The sequence below is a fragment of the Pristis pectinata genome, chromosome 23 (genome assembly GCF_009764475.1).
Source record: "Pristis pectinata isolate sPriPec2 chromosome 23, sPriPec2.1.pri, whole genome shotgun sequence".
In the NCBI taxonomy this organism is placed as follows: Eukaryota; Metazoa; Chordata; class Chondrichthyes; order Rhinopristiformes; family Pristidae; genus Pristis; species Pristis pectinata.
Window position 1 is genome coordinate 28,063,241 of NC_067427.1, and position 24,562 is coordinate 28,087,802.

Sequence of the window (24,562 nt, forward strand, 5' to 3'; positions counted from 1 at the left end):
CAGATTTCTGAATGGTCCATGAACCAATGAACTCTACTTCATTAATCCTTTTTTTTGCACTATTTATTTATTTTGTAATTTTTAGTAATTTTATGTCTTTGCACTGTACTGCTGCCGCAAAACAACAAATTTCACATAATAAACCTGATTCTGATTCTGAGGTTTCTCTGTTCAAAAGTCTGTGGGCATTTGGTCAACTGAATATTTTGTAGACCGAGTTCAAACGATTGTTCTGTGTTAAGGTAACAAGAGCTAAGCCCAATCAGTAGGAGACACTTCAGCCACCATGTGATGTAATGGCAGATCAGACTCAAGGGAAGGGGTTGTCAACACTATTTGTAAATTCCTAATCCAGAAGATTTTGGGTTCAAACCTCACTTCAGGTCATCAGTGTTGACTCTTAAGCAAAACAATGCGTTCAACTAAGATTCAGGTCAATGAAAATGGTCCAGTAGCATTATTGGAAGAAGTGTGGAGGAATTCTTCCTATTGACCTGGCTCAGGCATGCCACAAGTATGAAAGAAGACCATGTGGTCTTTATCTCAGTGCTGTTTATGAGAGCTTGCTCTGCATAATTGGGCTGTCTTACTTGCTATGTTAGAACAGAGATCACACTCCTTCATTGACTGAAAACTGCTTTGAGACATTCTCAGATTCAGCATAGAACAGCCTCCCCTTATTCATTCAGCTATTTCGGCTGCTGCAAAGACAGGTGTCAATAGAGCGGCACTGGGGTGGCACGGTAGCGTAGTGGTTAGCGCGACGTTATTACAGCGCCAGCGACCAGGGTTCGATTCCCGTCACTGTCTGTAAGGAGTTTGTGCGTTCTCCCGTCTCTGCGTGGGTTTCCGCCGGGTCCTCCGGTTTCCTCCCGCATGCTAAAGACATACGGATAGGTTAATTTGGGGTTTAAAATGGGTGGCGCAGACTCGTTGGGCCGGAAGGGCCTGTTACCACACTGTAAATAAATTTTTTTTTTAAATTTTTAAAAATTAAAAAAAAGATACAAGACACAGGATATGTATTTGATAACCAAGGGGGTGCAAAGAGGGTACATGTAACAGTTACATCAGGTCAGCTGGGAATAAGGAATGAGCTTGCAATCAGATCAGACATTATCTTATTCAATGGGGGAGCAGGCTCAAGGGGCAGAATGGCCTACCCCTGCTCCTACTTCTTACATTCATAACCTGTCTACCAAAACATATTCTTCCCTCCACTCTGACTCCCTAACTCCTCTGCTTGTCTTGTCTCTTCGGTGTCATCCATTTGTAAACTGCTCCCCGTACACGGAGCAGTCAGTAGAAGCCTGAGTTATGGCCGGCAATGGGAAAGCCTTAGGGAGAGAGCTGACCAGTATTTATCCCTCATTAACATATGGTTCTATCTGGCCTCTTGACGTGTGCACTTTGACTGTGGAGTCATAGGGTTACAGAGGGTCACTGTGCTGATATCAACCACCCATTTACACCAATTCTACATTAATGACATTTTCATACTCCACACCTTATCATCATCTCCCCCCAGATTCTACCACCCACCTACACACTGGGGACAATTCACAACGGCCAGTTAGTCTACCAATCTGTACTTTTTTGGGATGTGGGAGGAAACCGGAGCACCCGGAGGAAACCCACGCTGTCACAGGGAGAACGTGCAAACTCTACACAGACAGCACCGGCGGTCAGGATTGAACCCGGGTCTCTCGGAGCCGAGAGGCAGTAGCTCTACTGGCGGTGCCACTGTGCCAGCCCACTCTCCTACATCATCGCACTGACCACGTTTCCAAAGTACTTTGTCCTCCTGAAGCACTGAGGACAGTGCATGGTGCAGCAGGGGTGGGGACCGCCTGGATTGTTGGGTTAGGGTCTCAGTAGTTCAGCTGGTCAGCCATCAGGAAGGTGGAGAGTTCTGGGTGTTGGAGGACGAGGAGTCAGTGATCAGGGGAATCAGTGTGTGGGCCGTTCTGGGAGCTGGAGGTGGGGTGAGATCACTGGGTGAAGGTGGAGTGGTGTGTTGGTACCAGAGGACGGGGGTAAGTGATGCATCTTAACTTAATGTTATTGTGGAGCAGAGTACTGTTTAAAGCATCTGCTTATTCCAGGAGTGATCAGGAGTGATCAGCTACAGGTGTCAGCTCTATTGCTCCAGAACCAGGTGGCTCCCAGTTCAAGCCCCACATTGGAGTCTCTAGAGGTTTCTCTCGGGGTGACACTCGCGTGTAGCTCTGAGGGAGTGCTGCATTGCTGGAGGTACTAACCATAGATGGGACACCAACAACTTTCCTGGGTGCCACAGTGGTGCAGCCTCACAGCTCCAGAGACCTGGGTTCGATCCTGACCTCTGGTGCTGTCCATGTGAAGTTTGCATGTTCTTCTTGTGACTGCATGGGTTTCCTCTGGGTGCTCCGGTTTCATCCCACATCCCAAAAAAGTACAGATTGGTAGACTAACTGGCCGTTGTGAATTGTCCCCAGTGTGTAGGTGAGTGGTAGAATCTGGGGGAAGATGATGGATGATAAGGTGTGGAGAATAAAAATGTCATTAATGTAGAATTGGTGTAAATGGGTGGTTGATGTCCTGTTTCCTCCTGCATTCCAAAGATGTTCAGAATAGTAGGTTTACTGGTCAACTGTAACTTGCTTGAAATGTAGGTTAGTGGTAGATTCTGGGGAGATGTTGGTGGGAATGTGGGAATGTATGATGGGAATGTACACTTAAATGAGATTAGTGTAGGATTAGTGCAAATGGCTGGTTGATAGTCAGTGCGGATTCGGTGGGCCAAAGGGCCTGTTTCTGTGCTGTATGGATCTATAATTCTACAGATGTTCACTGGACAACAAACCATACTTTTCCTGGAAAGTTCCTGGTTGAATTTCCATCACAATACCGGAAGTGAGCACCTTTCACTGCAGGGAATCCATTCTTAAATATGTGGTGTTGAAGCAAACATGGAGGGAGGGTGCGTGGGGCGGGGGGTGGGGGTGGTTTAGGGGAGTGCAGGAGGTTGAATTAGTACAATGCCACTCTTCCATTTCTTCAGCCCTCTCAACGCAACACTCAGGGGGAGCACACAGTCCTTGTAAACCAGAAAGAGCACTTTCCCTAACTGCAACCCAACGCAGCAAAAGATGGCAGGTTGGCTTTAAATATAATGATGTCTGGTCATCATTACCTAAAGCATGTTGAGAGGAATTTATTCACCACCGTTAAACTGGCCACCATCCTTTACTGCAGTTCATTGTCTGATTAGCTTCTGGTGTTACAGACTAAGAACTTGCAATACATTCCGTTAAATATATTGGCTTCACTACTCCATGGCATTTGGACTTCACAGCAGGAGATTTTTCTGTTCCAGGAATCCAGCCACTCTTCCCTATTCTTTGTATGTTTGGTACATCGGCACATCCTGAATCTGAGAGATGTAAAAGACAAGTTCTTAAGATTTTCTTTCTCTCATTCAGCAGTCTGTGGGTGAGGTGTACAGACTTGTTACAGTCCACTTTTACCAAGTTACTTCTCTTCCTCCTTTGCTGATATACTTTGGGCATGGTATCCCTTTGGCAATCTCCCCGATTGGCTCCATATCTCAAAGATATTTCATGGATTTCTGCTCTGAAAGCGTTGTTCACTCTATTGAGATGTGATCTGGCATTGAGATTGAATTAATTGCCTGTGAACTGCTTTAGATCATGTTTGGGTTGGAGTCGAGCTCCGTGTTAGATGTTGATTGCTCTGCTCTACTTGAAGGTGGATTTCTTTGTGTAAGTCATCAGTTTCAAAGCTTGTTGCACATTGAAACCCATCGAATTACAAGCTTCTTCACACCCAATGTGAGCAGCCATACCCAGCCCATTCTGGTGTGAATTGTTGGTTGCATGCTACAAGCATTTTGGTGACCTCCTTTACACATTGGCACATATAGGAGCACCAAACCAGTAGCGGTATTTGAGAGTCTGATGAAAGGTCAACAAGATGAAACATTAACTCTGTTTTTCCCTCCACAGATACCTCCTGGTCTGCTGTATATCTCCTGCACTTTCTGTTTATTTCAGGTTTCCAGCATCTGCAGTACTATACTATTTAGGATCTTTGCTGCTGAAACATAGGAGGAGGAGGAGGCCATTCGCCCCCCAGGTCTGCTACACCATTCAGCACTATCAGGTCTGACTATCCACTTCAGTACCCTCTCCCCACCTTCTCCCCTTATCCCTTGACCCGGTTTGGCATCAAGAAGTATATCCGCCTCCTTCTTGAATATATTTAATGACTTGACCTCCACTGCCCTCTGTGGTAGAGAATTCTCTCTCAGTGAAGAAATTTCTGCTGATCTCAGTTCAAAATGACACACACTGTATCCCAAGGCTATGATTCCTGGATCTGGACTCTGTAGCCATAAGGAACATCCTCCCTGAATCTAATCAGTTCAGTCCTGTTAGATTGTTATAGGTTTTGATGAGACCCACTCACATTCTTCTAAACTCCTGTGAATATGGGCCTAATCAACCCAATTTCTCCTCATATGTGGGCACTGCCATCCCGGGGATCAGTCTGGTGACCTTCGTTGTACTCCCTCTCTAGAAAACCATCCTTTTTCTAATAAGAAGGAAAGGGCACTCAAAACTCACCAAGGCCCTGTACAACTGCAGCAAGACATGCTTGTTCCTGCACTCAAATCCTCTTGCAACGAAGGCCAATGTATAGAGTCAGGAAGTCACATTGCCATTGTATAAAACTTTGGTTAGGCCACACTTGGAGTATTGTGCGCGATTCTGGTCACCCCATTACAGGAAGGATGTGAAGGCTTTGGAGAGGGTTAGAGGACATTTACCAGGATGCTGCCTGGATTGGAAGGTAATTCGCTATAAGGTGAGGTTGGACAAACTTGGATTGTTTTCTCTGGCGTGTCAGATGCTGAGGGGAGACCTGATAGAAGTTTATAAAATAATGAGAAGCATAGATAGAGTAGACAGACAGAATCTTTTTCTCAGGGTAGAAATGTTGAATACTAGAGGGCATAGCTTTAGGGTGGGGGGGGGGAGTTTAAAGAGGATGTGCGGGGCAAGTGTTTTACACAGAGGGCGGTGGGTGCCTGGAACGGGCTGCCAGGGGCTGTAGTGGAAGCAGATACAATACTGGCGTTCAGGAGGCTTTTAGATAAACACATGAATATGCAGGGAGTGGAGGGATATGGATCATGGGCAGGCACAGCAGTGTAGCAGTTAGCATAATGCTTTACAGCGCCAGCGACCCCGGTTCAATTCCCACCGCTGTCTATAAGGAGTTTGTACGTTCTCCCCGTGTCTCGTGGGCTTCCTCCGGGTGCTCCAGTTTCCTCCCACATTCCAAAGACGTGTGAGTTAGGAAGTTGTGGGCATGCTATGTTGGCGCCGGAAGCGTGGTGACACCTGCGGGCTGCACCCCCAGAACACCATGCAAAAGATGCATTTCATGGCGTGTTTCGATGTACATGTGGTTAATAAAGATCTTATCTTATCAGAAGGGATTCATTTAATTTGACATTATGGTCGGCACAGACATCGTGGGCTGAAGGGCCTGTTCCTGTACTATGATCTATACTATTTGCCTTTCTAAGTACTTGCTACACTTGAACACTGCTATCCAAAGGCAGAGTGGGTATACTGTCCATTTGACACTGAGGTCAATTCTCACACTCCGTGTGTCGGGGGTCAGCTGTGGCTTGGCCGATAACTCCTCAACTTTTGAGATCAGGATCCAGAGTGAATTTGAGAGAGAATAGGGTTGGTGAACAAATGGCCAGATTAAAGACACCAGCCAGAAGGTGTGATGTCCTTCTCTAGATCAGCACTGTGTCATCATTTGGTATGTGGACGAGCTAATGAGGGAATTTAGGTTATTCAATGTGGGGGATGTATGAGGGCCACAGATAGAGTAGATGTGAAAAAGCTTCCCCCTTGTCAGAGGAGCATAAAAGCAAAGGATGTAGGTTTAAGGTAAGAGATTTAGAGGGGACCTGAGGAAGAATTTTTTTCACCCAGAGGTTGGTTGAAATCCAGAACACACTGCCTGAGAAGGTGGAGGAGGCAAAGACTCTCACAACACCAATTATCTGGATGTAAACTTGAATCACCAAAGCATAGAAGGCTACAGACCATGTGCTGGTAAATGGGATTAGTATATATAAGTGGGTCGACATGGGGGGGGGGGTGGGGGGAGCTGAATTCGAAGTGGAGGTGCCAGACAAGCAAAAGAGGGTGGGGTTGCCAGCATCCCCTTCTCTATCCCCAGTGCAGGTCATGAGATCACAGACAGCAGCTTCAGTGGGAAATCCTTGGGTCACAAGGGCCTGATAGACAGGAAAGGTCAGTACGGACTGTGGGTGCTGCAAGGACATTGGCAGGCCAATGAACTAAGTGTAGTTGCCCCCCCACCCCCCCGGCAGTCTGCAGTGACCAAAAGATCACAGTTGCGCTAGGTGGTCAACCAGTGAAGATGACATGGGTGCAGTTCGCTCATTAATGGGTTGTGAATTATGTGCCATTCTGTGTGACCCCATTGGTTACCCAATATTACCCTTCTCTGGGTGTCTCCAGGAAGGTCCTCTGGTGTGTCATACACCGTCTGACACAAAAACATGGAGAGAAAGCCTTCAGTGATCATGGCAAAGAGCAAGAGATGGCCAAAACAGATGGGGAAGGAACACTGATGTACAGAGGGATCTTGGGGTACAAGTCCATAGCTCCCTGAAAGTGGCAACACAAGTGGATAGGGTGGTAAAGAAGGTGTATGGCATGCTTGTCTTCATCTGTTGGGGTACTGAATATAAAGGCCGGCATTTACGCTGCAGCTGTATAAAGCCACATCTGGAGCATTGTGTGCAGTTCTGTTCGTGACATTACAGGAAGGATGTGGAGGCTTTGGAGAGGGCGCAGAAGAGGTTCACCACTGGTACTACCCCAATGCACTCTGTACTAACTCAATGTAACTGCACTGTGTAATGAATTGACTTGTATGATCGGTATGCAAGACAAGTTTTTCACTGTACCTCGGTACAAGTGACAATAATAAACCAATAATAATAGCAATACAAGATGTTGCCTGGATTAGAGATTTGGCTGCCTTCAATAAGTGGTGTTTTGATGGCAATTCTGCCTTTTGTCATCTGCCTTATTATGCATCAGAACTACGGAGGCTGCAGGGACTTTGAGCAGAGAGTACCCACTGTTGGCCTTGTTAGTATTTATTCCTCAACCAATAATTAAAACAGAGTGGTTTTAAGTTTCCAAGTTTGGCACAATCAATCGCAGCACCAATTACAGCAACGTTCCGAAACAAGGTTATGGTTCAAGTTTGTGTTCAAACTCTGGATGACTGCAATCTGAAACCTTCTGCATTCCAGTGAAGATGGTCAATACATGTGCACGTAAATGTTTTCTTTTTCCCACTTGCATCAAAAAATACTACTTGATACATCGCAGTGGCAATCACACAATTAAGCATTCTTGTTAGAGCTGAGCACATGTGTAAAATCTACAGTCAAATAACCAAAAGAGATCAATTTACCAGTTCATTGGCATGCCCTAGTCAGTTTCCTAGGAAACTAAATAGCTTTTAATGTTTAAACTTTTAAATGGATGTCTATTAGTGTCATGATACATTGCAAACAGCTTAATTTGAAGAACCTCCTTAAGGATCATAAACAGGTGCAAATAGTGGAAAATGGCCATGGAGACCGACAGAGTCCAGGACATGGCCAGTTTTGTGAGCAGGAGCTTGGCTTCCAACCCAGTACATTTTATTGTAGCTCCCGAGACAGCAGAAATTCAAGTCCTGTCCAACAGAGCTTAAGCCTGAAGCATTGGGCTGGTTTGGTTGCGGTATGACAGAGATCATTGTTGTTTTGTGGGACCAAGCTAAACAGCTGAATGACTGCTGAACTGTCAACGTGATGACAGTAAGGTGCTTTGTTGGCTGTGAATTGTCTCTGGGCATCCAGGCATTAGGGCAGAGACCTTTAATCACTTAGATCACCGGATCCAGCTCCGCAGTTGAATCGTGGTTCTCCCTGATCCGAGGGCTCCAGTAATACACCAGCCACATTATAAAGGGTGTTCGGAGCACTAGTATCCCACCATGAATCAGGACTACAGGGCACAATATTTGTGGCCATCAGCAAACTCACATTTCTAGTTTCAAAAATCAAAGAACCGCAGATGTTCAAGCGGATTAGAATATAAAAGCAAGGACGTACTGCTGAGGCTTCATAAGGCATTGGTCAGACCACATTTGGAATGTTGTGAGCAATTTTGGGCGCCCTGTATCTAAGGAAAGATGTGCTGGCCTTCCAGAGGGTCCAGAGGAAGTTCACAAGAATGATCCTAGGAATGAAAGGGTTAACATGTGAGGAGCATTTGATGTCTCTGAGCCTGTACTTGATGGAATTCAGAAGGATGAGGGGGGATCTCATTGAAACCTACTGGATACTGAAAGGCCTGGATAGAGTGGATGTAGAGAGGATGTTTCCATCAGTAGGAGAGTCTAGGATCCGAGGGCACAACCTCAGAATAAAGGAACGCCCCTTTAAAACTGAGATGAGGAGGAATTTCTTCAGCTAGAGGGTGGTGAATCTGTGGAATTTATTGCCACAGAGGACAGTGGAGGCTAAGTCATTGGGCGTATTTAAGGCAGAAATTTATGGGTTCTTGATTGGTTATGGGGAGAAGGCTGAAGAATAGGGTTGAACAAAAATCAGCCATGATTGAATGGCAGAGCAGACTCGATGGGCCGAATGGCCTTATTCTGCTCCTCTATCTTATGGTTATGGTCTTAAGTTGGAAATCTGAAATAAAGCACAAAATGCTGGAAATAATCAACAGGTCAGGCAGCATCAATGGAGAGACAGAGTTAATGTTGCAGGTTGGAGATAAATTTTTGGACTCAAAACATTTACTCTGTTCCTCAGCAAGTTTCTGCCATTTTCCTTACATCCCAGGGCTAAGAAATTCTATCACGCTGAACAACAGTTTTATGCACTGTGTTATGCTAACTGATCTAAAACTCAATCACTAGATGTGATCAGCAAGCCAAGGGTTAGTGCAACACACTTTGTGCATGACACGTGTATATAGAAGCTGCTCAGTGCATTGAGTAACATCTGTCACCATAAGCTGCAGGACTGACAGCACCTTCTTAATTTTCCACTGCAGTTACACACTTTGTAAACACTGTAGGCCTCAACCACACGGGCCAATCTGAGTGTGAAGATCTACTCCAGCACTTGGTAGTGGACACGTCCCATTTGGGGTGCCGGCAGGGAGTCTGACACAGGTCCAGCTTGTTTCCTCCCAGATGGTCCCAAGGTCATTCTTCTGGAAGGCGAGTGTTTTTCTTGTTTTCCAGAAGGGGCCCCGACCAGCAAGGTCCCTTACCCCAGCGCTCACCTCTTGTGGGACGAATACTGCAGGTACTGCATGGTGCCTGCCCCATAATCCACCTTCTGCTCAAAGGCAAATTTGCCCCAAGGTTGAAGCAACAGTTCCCAATGAATCCCACAGTGGCAGGAGATCACATGGGATAATTTGAACCACACATGACTCTGTATGGTTTGCGTGTTATTATACAATTGTATGTGGCATAGGTCCTTGAGCAAAACTGGTGGGGGAAGCTCTGCACAGAGCTGCTACAACGCACCTTTAATCATTGAAGAACTTCTAGTCCTCGGACATTTCTGTTGACTCTTCCTGCTAAGCTACTTTTTTTAAACTGCATTCATTATTTTCATATGAACACAAGAAAACAGGATCGGGAGTATTCAATATGATCGTGACTGATCTGCCCCAGGCCTCAACTCTTCTTCCGTGCAAGTTTCACAGAGTCCTCAATTCAATAAATTATCTACCTCCACTATAAGTATCTCCAGTGCTCCAGCCTCCACAACCCTCTAGGGTAGAGAGTTCCAGAGAATCACCACAGTCTGACAGAAGAAATTTCTATGCCGCTCAGTTTTAAAATGGCCAGTCCCTTGTCTTGTAACTATCTCCCTCATTCAAGACTCTCACACTGGTGCAAACATCTCAACATCTACCCCATCATGCCCTCTTAGGATCCTACTTGTTTCAATAGGATCATCCTGCATTCTTCTAAACTCCAATATTCTGGATTCTATTCATCCCAGGTGAATCTATTCTGGACTGCCTCCAGTGTTGGTCCACCCTTTCTTAAATAAAAGGGCCAAACCTGTGTACAGTGCTCCAACTGCAGCCTCACCAACACCCCATACAATTGTAAGAATACTTATTTTCTAAATTCCAAACCCCTCCCTTCCAATTTGGATCTTAACTGAAACCATGCAGACGTTGATGGTGATTTAGGGGAATCAAAGTCTGTAACACCAAAGATACTTTACTGGTACAGGTGACGTCAATTATATTGTTAGCCATTACAGAGTCTGCCCAACATCTTCCATTCCCAAGTACTGAATGTAACCTGGGAAATGAAGGTGACACCAGCTGATTTCCGGTATTGTTTTCTCTGCTCACCAAACTGAAATCAAAGCCCTTGATGTGTGATCACAGTCGCCTGGATGTGTTTATTTCACTGGTTACTAGGAGGGAACATTCCAATGGCCAAACTGATGTCCCTCAAGCATCCTTCAAAGGACTGATAACAGGGTCGCATGGCAGTAATGTGGCTTCCGATTGGTCTGGAATTTCCCAGCATGAATTTGTCTGTGACTATTTTGGAGGAAATTGCCAATGCAGTTCAAAGAAAGGATTTATCAGAAGCCTGCAGATATCAGGATGAGTCAAAGCTGAAAGAAAAATAAGTGAGAGGTGGGAGGAACAACAACTGTGAAACCACACTCTGGGGAGTAGGTCAATGTGTAGGACAGAAACTGAGCAGAAATGATACTAGCAAGTAATCACAGAAACTTTTGTGCAATCTATGGAATACAGAAGTTAGCACAGATTCTACTTAATTCAAAAGTAAATCACACATAAGGTTTGAGATCCCACTTAAGTCCCAGTGGTATAATGGCACAACTAGTAAAGTTGCTCCAGTGAGCAGGGTTCAATCCTGCCCTCTGGTGCTGTCTGGAGTTTGCTCATTCTGCCAATGACTGTGTGGTTTACCTTCAGGTGTTCCAGTCTCTTCCCACATCCTAAAGACATGAGGATTAGGTTAAATGGTGCTGCCCGTATAAGTAAATGGCAGAATCTTGGAGTAGTTGATGGGAACGTGGGGAGAATAAAATAAGATTTGTGTGAGGTTTATGTGAACGGGTGCTTGATGGTCAGTGCAGACTCAGGGAGGGCTGCTTCTGTGCTGTAAAGAGGAGACAGATTTAAAAGGGAGCTGAGGTGCAACTTCCTCACGCAGAGGGTGGTGGGTATATGGAACGAGCTGCCGGAGGAAGTGGGTGAGGCAGGTACAAAAACAACATTTAAAAGACACTTGGACAGGTACATGGATAGAAAAGGTTTGGAGGGATATGGGCCAAATGCGAGCAAATGGGACTGGCTTATTTGGGCATCTTGGTTAGCTGTATGACCCTCTGACTCCATGACTCCATGACTCAATGACTCTTATTGAATCAGCTGACACTGTGGGATGGAATGCTTTGGGGTAATATTGGTCTTGATATGCAATGGTGAAGGTGATGATGGTGGGAGAGACACTGGATTAAAACTGAGGTGATGAATATTTCTGGGGATAATATTGATGGAGGAATCTGGAGGTTGTACTATGATTAATGTTGGAAGTAATCATAGGGGAATAATGTTGAGGGATAATGTTTACAGTAATTTTGAGAGAAATACGAAAGCTATGGGGCACGTCTGAGTGAGATGAATCACATGGCAGATGATCTTGGTCTTCAATGAGGAATGTTTTTCATTTTCTAGAGTTCGCTTAATGTAGTCCTCACCAGCTCTGCAACAGTGGATCAAAGACCGCTCCCCAACACACTGTATGTTGCTGCAGTCCTTCTGTTGAATAGCAGGTTCCAAGATCCAGTGATGAAGGACTGACGATATATTTCCAAGTCAGGATGATGTGTGACGGGGAGGGAGATCAGTAGGTGGTGATCCCATCTGCCTGCTGCCCTTGTCCTTTTCGATAGGCCAGAGGCTTCCAATCAGGTGGAACATTTCACATCACAAAACCACCATGGGGGAGGACATTTCTAGATTCCCCTGTAGAGCATTTGCCTTTGGTTACAAAACCTTTCAAAAGGAATAGGTTTTGCCCAGTTGCTCAACAAATACTTCTGAAAATCCCTTCTCGACCTTCTCTGCTGTAAGGACAACAGTGACCGATTTCTGCACATGTCTGAATTTGAAGAGACAAGCAAATGAGAAGTCATCATCATGGCTATCCCTCGAGGTCGAGGATGATGATCTTCATTCCGTTGATCTATTTATGGGCTCTCAAGTGGCTTATGAGTCCAATCTTGGCTCTGAAAATTCTTCCGCATTCAGGACAGGTAGTTCCAGATGGCAGATCGGGCTTTGGTTGTTGCTGCCTCAGTCTACAGAGCGAAGATGCCTGTGCGTGTATTTGTTTAACGTGTACTTGATGTTGCACTACAAAAAGCACACGAAACTTCACAAGTCAACCAACTGATTCCAATGGCATGGAAACCACAACGATTGGAGCTGATGGATTTGTTGCAGCCTTCATCCGCCTTCACAGCCATTGAGTTCGAAATAACTTCGTCCGCCTGTTCCACCATTGAGGTCTTGGTTGGATTGTTCTTTGTCAGGGACCTCATCATCGACCTTACCACCATGGGTGACCCTACCAGGAGCATAGCTCCAGACGGCATCGCTCTTGGGATCTCAGGTCCACACAAGCTTCTCCACCACGACAAGGTGACAATCCACGGTGAAGAAGTGAGAATTATTGCATCACAACAGTGACCGCTGCTTATAGAGAGTCAGAAGGTCAGATCATTTGACCTGCTCTTGAAGCCACAGTACATCTGTGGCTGGCCTTGAATGTTACAACCATAGGAATTGCTGTAGTACAGAAGGAAGCCATTTGGCCCTTTGAGTCTATGCTAGCTCCTAGCAAAGTAAACCTGCTGGTCCCCTTATCCAGACTCTCATGTGCCTATAGAATCCCCCCTTCAAGCCGAGGTTGATCCTGCTTTCATCTCCCTTACAGTGAGTTCCAGATCAAGACTCCATTCCAGAGAGGAAAGTTTTGCCTTACAGCGCCATTGTAACTTCTGCTCAGGATGATAAATCTATGGGCCCGGTCTTTGCACCATCCACAAAAGGTCACCCTTTCAGTCTATTTAAAACAATTATGATTCTCTACCTCAATCAAACCTTCTTGGAACCACTTTTTCTCCGAGGAGGACATCCCAGCTTCTTCAGACAAACCATGTAGCTGAAGTCATTTACTCCCTGAACTATTCTAGTCAATCTTTTCTGCACCTTCAGTAAGACCTTTGCGTCCTTCCTAAATTTAGGTGGCCAGATTTAGATTGCATTGTCTAGTTGTAGCCTAGCCATGTTTTATAACCTCTCACTGTCTATGAATCCCAGTATCCCAAGTGCTTTACTGAGAGCTCTCTGGACATGCCCTGCCATTTTGAAGGATTGATACATCAATCCACAGTAAACTGCATCTATCACGTACCCGTTCTCTCACCAGACGCCTTGCACTCTGTTTCTAGAACCACACCATTTCACAATATAGATATATAACTGACTTGAATGAAAGCATTATTGCTAAATTTGCAGATGATACAAAGACAGGTAGGAAAGTAACTTGTGGCAAAGACATGAGACAAAAGGATATAGACAGGTGAATTGAGTGGGCAAAGATCTGGCAAGTGAAGTATAATGTGGGGAAAAAGTGAAATGGTCCATTTTGGCAGGAAGAATTTAAAATTGATGAGAGATTGAGGGAACTGAATATCTTAGTGCATGATTTACAAAAGGTTAGTTTGTAAATACAGCACATAATTAGGAAAACTAACGCAACGTTATCATTTATTTCTAGGAAAAGTGATCACAAAAGTAGAGAGGTTGGAATACTACATTCAGCATTGGTCTCCTTATTTAAGGAAGGGTGGTAATGTGTTGGTAACTTGACTATCCCTGGAATGGGTGGGTTGTCTTACAAGGAAAGGTTGGACAGACCTGGCTTACATCTGTTGGAGTTTAGAAGAGTGAGAGGGAATTGAAACATACAAAATCCTGAGGGTTCTTGACAGGCTGGATGCATTTCCTCTTGTGGGAGAATCTAGAACCAAGGGTTTAAAAATAAGGGGTTGTCTACTTAAGATGGAGAAGAGGTGAAGTGTTCTTCTCTCGGACCTTTGTGAGTTTTTGGAACTCTCTTCCTCAAGGGGTGGTGGAAGTAGAGTTTTTGACAATTTTTAAGGCTGATGTTTATAGCCTTGGAAGATAGCACAGGTAGATAGGAATGCAATACCAAGGTTACAATCAGATCAGCAGTGTCCTTATTAAACAGAGGAGCAGACTTGAGGAGCTGAGTGGCCTACTCCTGCTTGTAATCGGATTGGTCATTCTATCCTGTTTTATATTGTCAAGTTTTGCTTCACTTGTGAACTTTGAAACCATACTGTCTACACCCGAGTCCAGGTTAATTATATATAACAGGGGAAGTAATATTGAGTTGGCTTCACCAGGGGATTTAATATTTCAAAGCACCAAGCAATGGAAGCTTAAACTGCTGAAAGCAGAAGGTCTCCTCCTGGGATCAAGTGCTTGCAGGACATAGCTCTGTTCCAGCTGGACTGAGGACAAGGGATTTTACTGTGTTCCTATGAAAATTAGACATGTCTGCACTGCAGTTTACCCAAGCATTGTGTTGTTGGCACTTGACGTGCTGCATCGATTGGGTTTCTCGTAACTTGGATTATTTCATCTGTCCTGCTTTGCTGTGTGTTCATTTTGGTGATGTGTAGTTTTTTTTCTATTTTCATTAATGTGAAGGATGTCACTGCCCGAATGTAAGAGTTGCTCTCTCATTGGCTGTCAACAACGAGACCGCCAAGGCTGGCTAAACCACTCCAGACACCTCCAGGTCAAGAATCATGTGGAAAAGATGTTGGCCAGAGCTTATCCAGTGATCGTGGTGCAGAAGTGCTGCCTCACAGCTCCAGTTACTCTAGTTCAGTCCTGACCTCCGGTGCTGTCTTTGTGGAGTTTGCTCGTTCTTCCTTTGACTGAGTGGGTTTCCTCAGGGTGCTCCAGTTTCCTCCCACATCTTCAAGCCATGCAGGTTGGTAGGTTAAGTGGCCACTGTAACTTACCCCCAATGTAGGTGAGTGGTAGAATCTGTGGGGAGTTGATGAGAATGTGGGGAGAGGGAATAAAATTAGATTCATGTAAGGTGCAGCCAGTGGTGACAGGGTAGTTGTGGAGATGTTTCCATTAATGGGAGAGTCGCAACTGAGGGGACATAATTACTAAATTAAGGGACAGTCACTTATAACTGAAGAGTGTTGGAATTTCTTCTTGCAGGGGGTGGCAGCTCCCTTGAATTCTCTTCCCAGTCGACTTGGACACTTTAAAAGACACAGGTATATGGATAGGAAAGGTTTAGAGGGAAATGGTTCAAGCACAGACAAATGGGACTAGCTTAGATGAGAACCTTGGTCAGCATGGACCAGTTAGGCCAAAGGGCCTGTTTCTGTGACTCTGTGACTGTGGTGGTGAGATCATTAGAGGCATTTAAAAGGAATTAGATAACTGTTTAAGAGATCAGGGAATTGAGGGCTCTGGGGAATTGCCACAGAAGAGGAAATAAGAGTGAGGCCAGATCAGCCATGATCATATTGAATGGTGGGTCAGGCTTGAGGGGCCGAGTGGCCTACTCCTACTCCTGTTTCTTGTAATTGGGTTCTTGATGATCACCATGGGCCCGTGCGCCAAAGGGCATGCTGTATGACTTAATGACTCAATGGCTCTGTGAGGATTTATTGCCATGCCGATAACTCTGTGACTTTAACCAACAGGTAACTAAGTCTCTTAGAGTGGGGAGAAGGTGTGGATTTACTACAACTGTCCAACATACCCTGAGCTTAACGCTGAATTCATCTTTCCTTCAGACTGAAGCCATCCTCAAAGCACAGCTTCCTACAATTCCTCTCGGACCCAACCTTCTCCACTAATAGAGGGGTAGCTAAGTTCAACCCCAATCTCACAGAGCAACAGTTTTCGAGTCATAGAGAGGGACAGAACAGAAACAGGCCCTTCAGCCCACTGAGGTTCCACCAACTAATTGCACATTAATCATAGCTTTTTATTCTTTCTACATTCTAAGTGACTGCCCCAGATTCTACCATTCACCTAAACACTAGGGGGCAATTAACCCACCTACCTGCATGTTTTTGGAATGTGGGAGGAAACTGGAATCACACAGTCACAGGAAGAACATGCAAACTCCACACAGAGGTCAGGATTGAACTCGGGCCTGACGCTGTGAGGTGGTGGCTCTATTAGCTGAGCCACTGTGCTGCCCTCAAATATAACCTTCGATATAACCTCAGGTGACCTAGTCCCCAGGCCCTGCAGCTAATTAATCATCCATGGATTCCTTTGTGAGCCTGCAATTTCACCAAACCACGATCGATGAGTTTGCTGGGTAATTCCATCAGGATCAGACTGCTTCAAAGAACTTGTCTCAGACCAGCCCAGAGATAATACCATCCAGCAGCTGTTGGTCCAAGTTTTGCAGCTTATTATTCTGCAATCCATTCAATGTCTACCTCTCGACTGATAGAATGGCATATGTGAGGGACTGCCAACTTGGCTTACAGTAACAAATCCCGAGGTTTGACTGGACAACTATAGTGATCCACATCACTAACTGTGCAAAGGACCGAATGAATGAGCAAAGGAGGAAAGAAAATGCTCCCAAAATCCACCCGAGTATGGCCAAATCAGTTCATCACTGGCTCTCCCTTCCAAACTGTTACTGGAAATATCTGACTCCAGATCTTCTATCCTGGCCAACTGAACTCCGGGCCACAGGAAGCCAGGAAATATTGCTTCATAAATCTCTCAGCATAAAAGGCAAGACCCCTTCACCAGGGTTGGATTAAACCCTGTCCTAGGTCACATCCGAGAAGCCCTGAGCCCGGCTATTGAGCCGATCTAATGAAAGTCATGCTATAGAGCTGCGAACAGGATCCCTGAAGCCCAGTCAGCTGGAAGCTGCCGAGATGACCCAGTGTTCAAGCGAGTGAGAGGATACTTTGGTTTGTCAAAAAAGACTGAGCAACATTCTGGCAGCTGAGGAAATCTTGCTCACTTCAGTGGGAGGGATCATTGGAGGGGAATTATTCACTGCAGGGACAACTCAAATGAAGTAGTCATAATCAGAATGCAGCTGTTCTGTACAGCAATACAGCGAAGTGTGTGGTACCTTAGGGCAACCCTCAATTTGAAATGCTTAAAGAAAGTCCACACAACATCACACAGAGAAAACAGTTGTCCAAACCTGGTAATAAAACCATCCCACCAGCAATGCACAAACTGAGTATCACCACAAACTGCTGATCCCAGACTTGGGGAATAGGAATTGTTGGGCAAGAAAAGACCAGGGTCCATTTACCTCGGGGAAGTCCATAGAACAGTCCAAGGCAGGCACTTGATTTAGCCTGCTGAAATTGCTCAGCAACCGAGGTATTCTACACTGTACAAGGCTCCGGCATACTATGTTTTCCTCAGGAATCTACCACTGGTGCTCAGAGAGTTGGATCGCGGAAGAAGTTCTGGCGAGGAAATGGTGGCGATCTGAGGGAGGTTGGAGGCTTGGACAGTGGTGGGAATGTAGACGAAAGCATGGTGGTAGGAGAGGGTCAGAGAGAGCATGGTGGTGGGAGGGGCTGTGAGAGGGAGTGGAGGGAGGCGTCAGAGAGAGCATAGTGGAAGGAGGGGTCAGAGAGAGGATGGTAGAAGGGTCTAGACAGAGGATGATGGTGGGAAGAGGTTCAAAGAGAGGTTGAGATCTTGGAGGGACCTTTGGAAGTTGATTGGGGACTGGGTTTGTTTTGTTGGGTTTGTTGGGAACTAACAGAGGAGCGAGTGGTGGGAGTGGGTGGGAAGTGACCTCTAGGGGAGGACATTAAAGAAGCCAGCTACCTGGTAGAAGATAGAATCTGTGAATTCTGCAGCTGCAGCTTAAGCTGTCAAGCCCCATGACTAATAACAGAACAGTTAAGGACTGCCTCAGTGCTCAAGATCCATTGACAGACATCATGGTCAAGTTAGAACTTTGTGACATCAAAAGACATCGCCCATCATTTGACCTCACTCTTTGTGCCCAGTGATGTCCTTTCAAGAGGACAAAAGTTCAGCAAGATTTCTGCCCAACCTGAAAATTAGTCTCCAAGCACAAAGACTCGGGCGCCCCTGATATGGATCAACAATCAGGCTGATGGTCACGTCATCCGGTGATATTAGGCCTCTTGACCAAAGTCTGTCGGCTGTCTCCAGCAGTCTGTCCACATCGTTCTCGGGAGAGGCAAGGAGATCTTCCAGCGGTGGATTACTTCCAGTGTCTGAGCTGCAAAGGTCCCCATTTCTTCCCAAGCACAGCTGCACAGGGCAAGTATGAAGTTATTCTCTGTCCTGTTGTAAACCAGAAAGAAAGAAGCTCCAAATCATGTCTATTCAAGACCCTAATACCATGCCTAATTTCAGTTATTGACTAGTGTTTTGTATAATGATCAGGAAGATTGTCTTGTCATTTTTACTTCAATGAGTCAAAGAGTTATATAGCACGGAAACAGGCCCTTCGGCCCAACTTGTCCATGCCAACCCGGTTGCCAACCTCAGCTTGTCCCACCTGTCTACATTTGGCCCATATCCTCCTAAAGCTTTTCTATCCATGTACCTGTCTAAATGTATTTTAAATGTTGTAATTGTACCCACCTCTACCACTTCCTCTGGCAGCTCGTTCCAAACACCCACCATCCTCTGGGTGAAAAAGTTGCCCCTCAGGTCACCTTTAAATCTATCCCTTCTCACCTTAAACCTATGCCCTCTAGTTTTAGACTCTCCTACCCTGGGAAAAGGCTGACCATTCACCTTATCTACGTCTCTCATGATTTTCTATATCTCTATAAGTTCATTCCTCAACCTCCTACATTCCAGTGAAAAAACAACAGCCTATTCAGCCTCTCCTTATAACTCAGGCCCTCCAGACCGAGTTCCATCCTTGTGAATCTTTTCTGCACCCTTTCCAGCTTAATGACATCCTTCTTATAGCTGGATGACCAGAACTGTCACAATACTCCAAGTGTTGTCCCACCAATGTCTTGTACATTTGTAACATGATGTCCCGACTCTTGTGCTCAGTGTCCTGACAAATGAAGGCAAGCATGCCCAACACCTTCTTCACCACCTTATCTGCCTGTTTTGCCACCTTCAGAGAACTAAGCATTTGTACCCCGGGGTCTCTCTGTTCTACAACGCTCTCCAGGGTCCTGTCATTTACTGTGTAAGTCCTGTCCTGGTTTAACTTCCCAAAATGCAACACTTCACACTTGTCTGAGTTGAATTACATCTGCCAATCCTTGGCCACTTTCCCAGTTGATCTAAATACTGTTGTAATCTTAGATAACCTTCTTCATTGTCCACTGTACCAGCAATTGTGGTCATCCGCAAACTTACTAAACATGCTGACTGCATTCTCATCCAGATTGTTAATATAGATGATGAACAACAGGGTGCCCAGCATCGATGCCTGTGGCACACTACTGGTCACAAGCCTCCAATCTGGAATCAAACTTCCATCACCACCCTCTGATTCCTACCACCGAGTCAATTCTGTATCCAATTGGCTAGCTCGCCCTGGATCCCATGTGATCTAACCTTCTGGACCAGCCTAACATACGGGACCTCATCAAAGGCTTTATTAAAGTCCATGTAGAAATCATCTACCACCCTGCCTTCGTCCATCCTGTTGGTCACCTCTTCAAAAAACCAAATCAAATTTGTGAGACGAGATTTCCCACACACAAAGCCATGCTGACTATCCCTAACCAGTCCTCGCCTTTCCAAATGTAGGTAGATTCCATCCCTCAGAATCCCCTCCAGTAACTTCCCCACCACTGATGCTAACCTGTTCTTGCAGCCTTTTCTTAAATAAAGGCACAACATTAGCCATCCTCCATTCTTCCAGCGCCTCACCCGTGACTAACAATGATACAAATATCTGGGGAAACTGGCAGTCCAGATGAAGGATCTCGATCCAATACATCAATTCTCCACTTCACCCCACAGGTGCTGCCTGACCCACTGAGTTTCTCCAGTGCTTTGTGTGTTGATACAAGCATCTGTACCAGGACCACAGCAATTTCTTCCCAGCTTCCCACAATGTCCTAGGATGAATTTGGTCAGGCCCTGGAGATGTATCTACCTTGATGAAATTTAAGACTGTCAGCACCTCCTTTTTTGTAATATGGATATGTTTCAAGACATCACTATTCTCTTCCCTGAATTCTCTAATTCCCATGACCTTCTCCATGGTAAATACAGATGAGGCATACTCATTTAAGACTTCGCCCATCTCCTGTGGCTCCACACATAGATGACCACGTTCATCCATAAGGGGCCCTATTCTCTCCCTAGTTACCTTTTTGCTCTTATGGTAGCGTAGTGCTTAGTGTAACGCTTTACAATGCCAGCAACCCGGGTTCAAATCCGGCCACTGTCTGTAAGGAGTTTGTATGTTGTCCACATGACTGTGTGGGTTTCCTCTGGGTGCTCCGGTTTTCTCCCACATTCCAAAGGCGTACAAGTTAGGAAGTTGTGGGCATGCTATGTTGGCACCGGAAGCGTGGCAACACTTGCGGGCTGCCCCCAGAACACTCTACGCAAAAAAAAGATGCATCTCACTGTGTGTTTCGATGTACATGTGACTAATAAAGATATCTTATCTCTTATCTTATCTCTAAAAGAATCTCTCAGGATTCTTATTTACTTTGTCAAAGCTATCTCATGCCCTTCTTTTGCCCTCCTCATTTCTTTCTCAGATGTACTCCCTTACCCCTCATACTCCTCAATGTTCTCTTTAATCCTCTCACCTACTACTTCCAGGCTTGGTTCAGCACGAGTTAGCTGCCACTTCATATACTGTATATCCTTGGCCCTCAGCAGTTCCTAGAAAACAAACCACTGTTGGGGAAGCAGCAATGCAGGCTGGAGGCAGTGTTGTACAGACACGTCAGCTGCTCCCAGGGCAGCAGCGGTGAGGGCTAGATCCTGTGAAAAGTTCTACCGCTGCTCAAACTTCCACCCCTCGAATTACAGCTCCAACATTACAACAGTGACGACATTACATGTTTCATTAGGTGCAAGGCTTGATACGTATCTCATCCTGTTTTGACCTGAGTGGAGAGGGGGTTGGACTTGGCCTTGACTCCCCTGAAGTGACCAGGATGTTGACAATGTCCCAACTCGTGGAAATTTGGACTAAGTGTGGAAGGTGTTTGGCACGATCTTGGGACTCATGATCTTTCCAACCTCACGCAGAGGTACACACGTGTTCACAGTTGGTGTGGTGGAATGAGGAATTCACTGCTGCATGGGCAAGTTGAGGTAAGTACCAGATGCATTGTCGTCTTCACATCTGTTGAGTTAGACGCAAGCAAGATCAGCTTCAACACCATCTGCAGCTGCGAACTAGGGAACTGCTCCAAACTGGCACCAAGAGGTCAGTAACCCCTCCTCATCACACTTACCTTCAGTTTCTCCCTTGTGACCACTTACGTCAACACACATCACTCGGAGGGTTATGCCACCTTCTTGGCACCACATTCCTTTGAAGCTCTGACTTTCCAAAAATGGACACGGGACCCACTCAGAGGAACCAACCGCAGACTGAACAGCTGTGATAAGTAATGACTCATGTACAGGGGAGTGTTGTACACAAGTAGATGTCTGGTTAGTGTAGGTTAGATCAGAACCAGGAATAGAACATGAAAGTGCCACCAAACATCTAAACAAGGTCCCACGGTTGCCTTGCACCCTCTTCCTCTCAATAAGGAAGTCGTGTGGTAACTGAGCCCCATGCTATGGGATACCACTGTGGTTCAGAGACATGACATGAATGGGCTATATTTGCCTGCATTAGTTTATCAGCAGTTCCTTATAAGTTGGTCAATGTACCTGGCGGGAGGATTTTGTCTACTGTTAGTGTAACTGCCTGATACATATAAACTTACAGTTTAATCGAGCATTTTGGAAATCAGTTAATCAGAGACCTGGCTCCCAACGAGTAACAGGAAGGCTAATGTGCTCATTTCTTCATGATCACACTTAAGCCCTGAACCACTGCCCTTTTCAAATTGGTTCCCCAAGCACAAAACACCATTGAACACTGTAGTCACCCATCTCTGGAATTAGAGGTTCATGTGATTATTTTTTTTGTCCAACATAAATTACAGGATCATAAAATAAGGTTAGTGAAATACTCTGATGGAGATCAAAAGATGTTGGACCAATGATTAATATCAACAGCTGTGAGAAAGGGCAGGGCCAATGAGCAGCTGTAGCTCTTTGATGGACAGTTCCATATCAAGAACTCTTTCCTCAGGGTTTTATCTTTAGCTACTTCGTGTTTATTACAATAAGTCAGGGGATGCAGCAATGGTTCCTTCTTCAAGTCACCTTATACAATCGACTCAGTGAAGGCACAGTCCAGATCATGAAGGGTACAAGATTTGCTAAAGGGAGTGACTGCTGACGATAATCTTCAGCTAAAACTATAAAGCGTTAGAAGTATGACCTTCTTGCAAGTAATGGAAGTGAAAGACAGAGACCAAACAGCATATGATCACAAAAACAACTCAAATCTACACAGTCTAAATAGTAACAGAAAATGTTGAAAATACTCAGCAGGTCAGACAGTATCTGCAGAGAGAGAAACAAATTTAATTTTTCAGATCAATGACCTATCAATAGAACTGAAAGATCACAGAATTTCAGCATCTATAGAATTTTGTTCAGCACTTGAATTTATATTGCGCCTTCAAGGTACATTATAAATCCTCACAAGATCATTAACCATCAAAATTTGGCACTCAGCTATAAAAGGAGATATCAGGTGCCCAAATATTCAGAGCAGGGCCATGTTAGTGGGGAACAGAGGCAGAGAGATAGAACACAGAACATAGAATATTACTGCACAGTGCAGGCCCTTCTGCCCACAATGTTGTGCCGACATTTTATCCTGCTCTAAGATCTATCTAACCCTTCCTTCCCACAGAGCCCTCCATTTCTCTATCATCCATGTGCCTACCTAAGAGTCTCTTAAATGTCCCTTATGTATCTGCCTCCACCACCTCTGCCGGCAGTGCGTTCCACGCACCCACCACTCTCTGTGTAAAAAACTTACCTCTGACATCCCCCTTATATCTTCTTCCAATCACCTTAAAATTATGCCCCCTCATGTCAGCCATTTTCTCCCAGGAAAAAGTCTCTGACTGTCCACTCGATCTATGCCTCTTATCATCTTGTACACCTTTATCAAGTCACCTCTCATCCTCAAAGCCCTAGCTAACTCAACCTATCCTCATAAGACATGCTCTCCAATCCAGGCAACATCCTGGTAAATCTCCTCTGCACCCTCTCCAAAGCTTCCACATCCTATAATGAGGTGACCAGAACTGAACACAATACTCCAAGTGTGATCTAACCACAGTTCTATAGAGCTGCAACATTACCTCACGGCTCTTGAACTCAATACCCCAACTAATGAAGGCCAACACACCATACGCCTTCTTAATAACCCTATCGACCTGCGCGGCAACCTTGAGGGATCTATGGACGTGGACCCCAAGATCCCTCTGTTCCTCCACACTGCAAAGAGTCCTGCCATTAACCTTGTATTCTGCCTTCAAATTCGATCTGCCAAAGTGTATCACTTCACACTTTTCCATGTTGAACTCCATCTGCCACTTCTCAGCCCAGGTCTGCATCCTATCAATGTCCTGTTGTAATCTACAGCAACCTTCTACACTACCCACAACACCACCAACCTTCATGTCATCGGCATTTTGTGAGGGAATTGCAGGTCTTGGAGAAGTGGTGTAAAACATGAAAGTTGCAGGTCCCAAAATTGGAGGAGCATGGATATGTTGAAAACTTGTAGGGCTTTGCAGGCCAGAGGGCTAGAGAAGGCTTTGCAGACTAAAAAAAGTGTGGCTGCAGATGGATTTGAAACCAAGAACAAGGAGATAGGGCTAATGTCAGTAAGTCACAGAGTTACAGAGCAAGTCACAGGCAGCAGAGTGTTGCATGAGTGTGACCAAATTGGGTGAAGGGTGGGAGAGCATTGCAGTATTCAGCTGCAGAGGTAACAAATGCATGGAAGAGGATCCCAGGAGCTGAGGTAGAATTGGAGTTGGATGATGTAACTAAGTTGAAATAAGAAAACTTGGTGATGGTTAAACATGACCTCAAGGTTGTGAACGGTCTGTCTCACTTTGGACTGTTTCCAGGAAGAGTGGAAGACTGTCCAAGGAGTGGAGCTTGTGATGGTGATCAAAGACAATCACTAATGAGACCTGAGAGAAACTTCTGCTCAT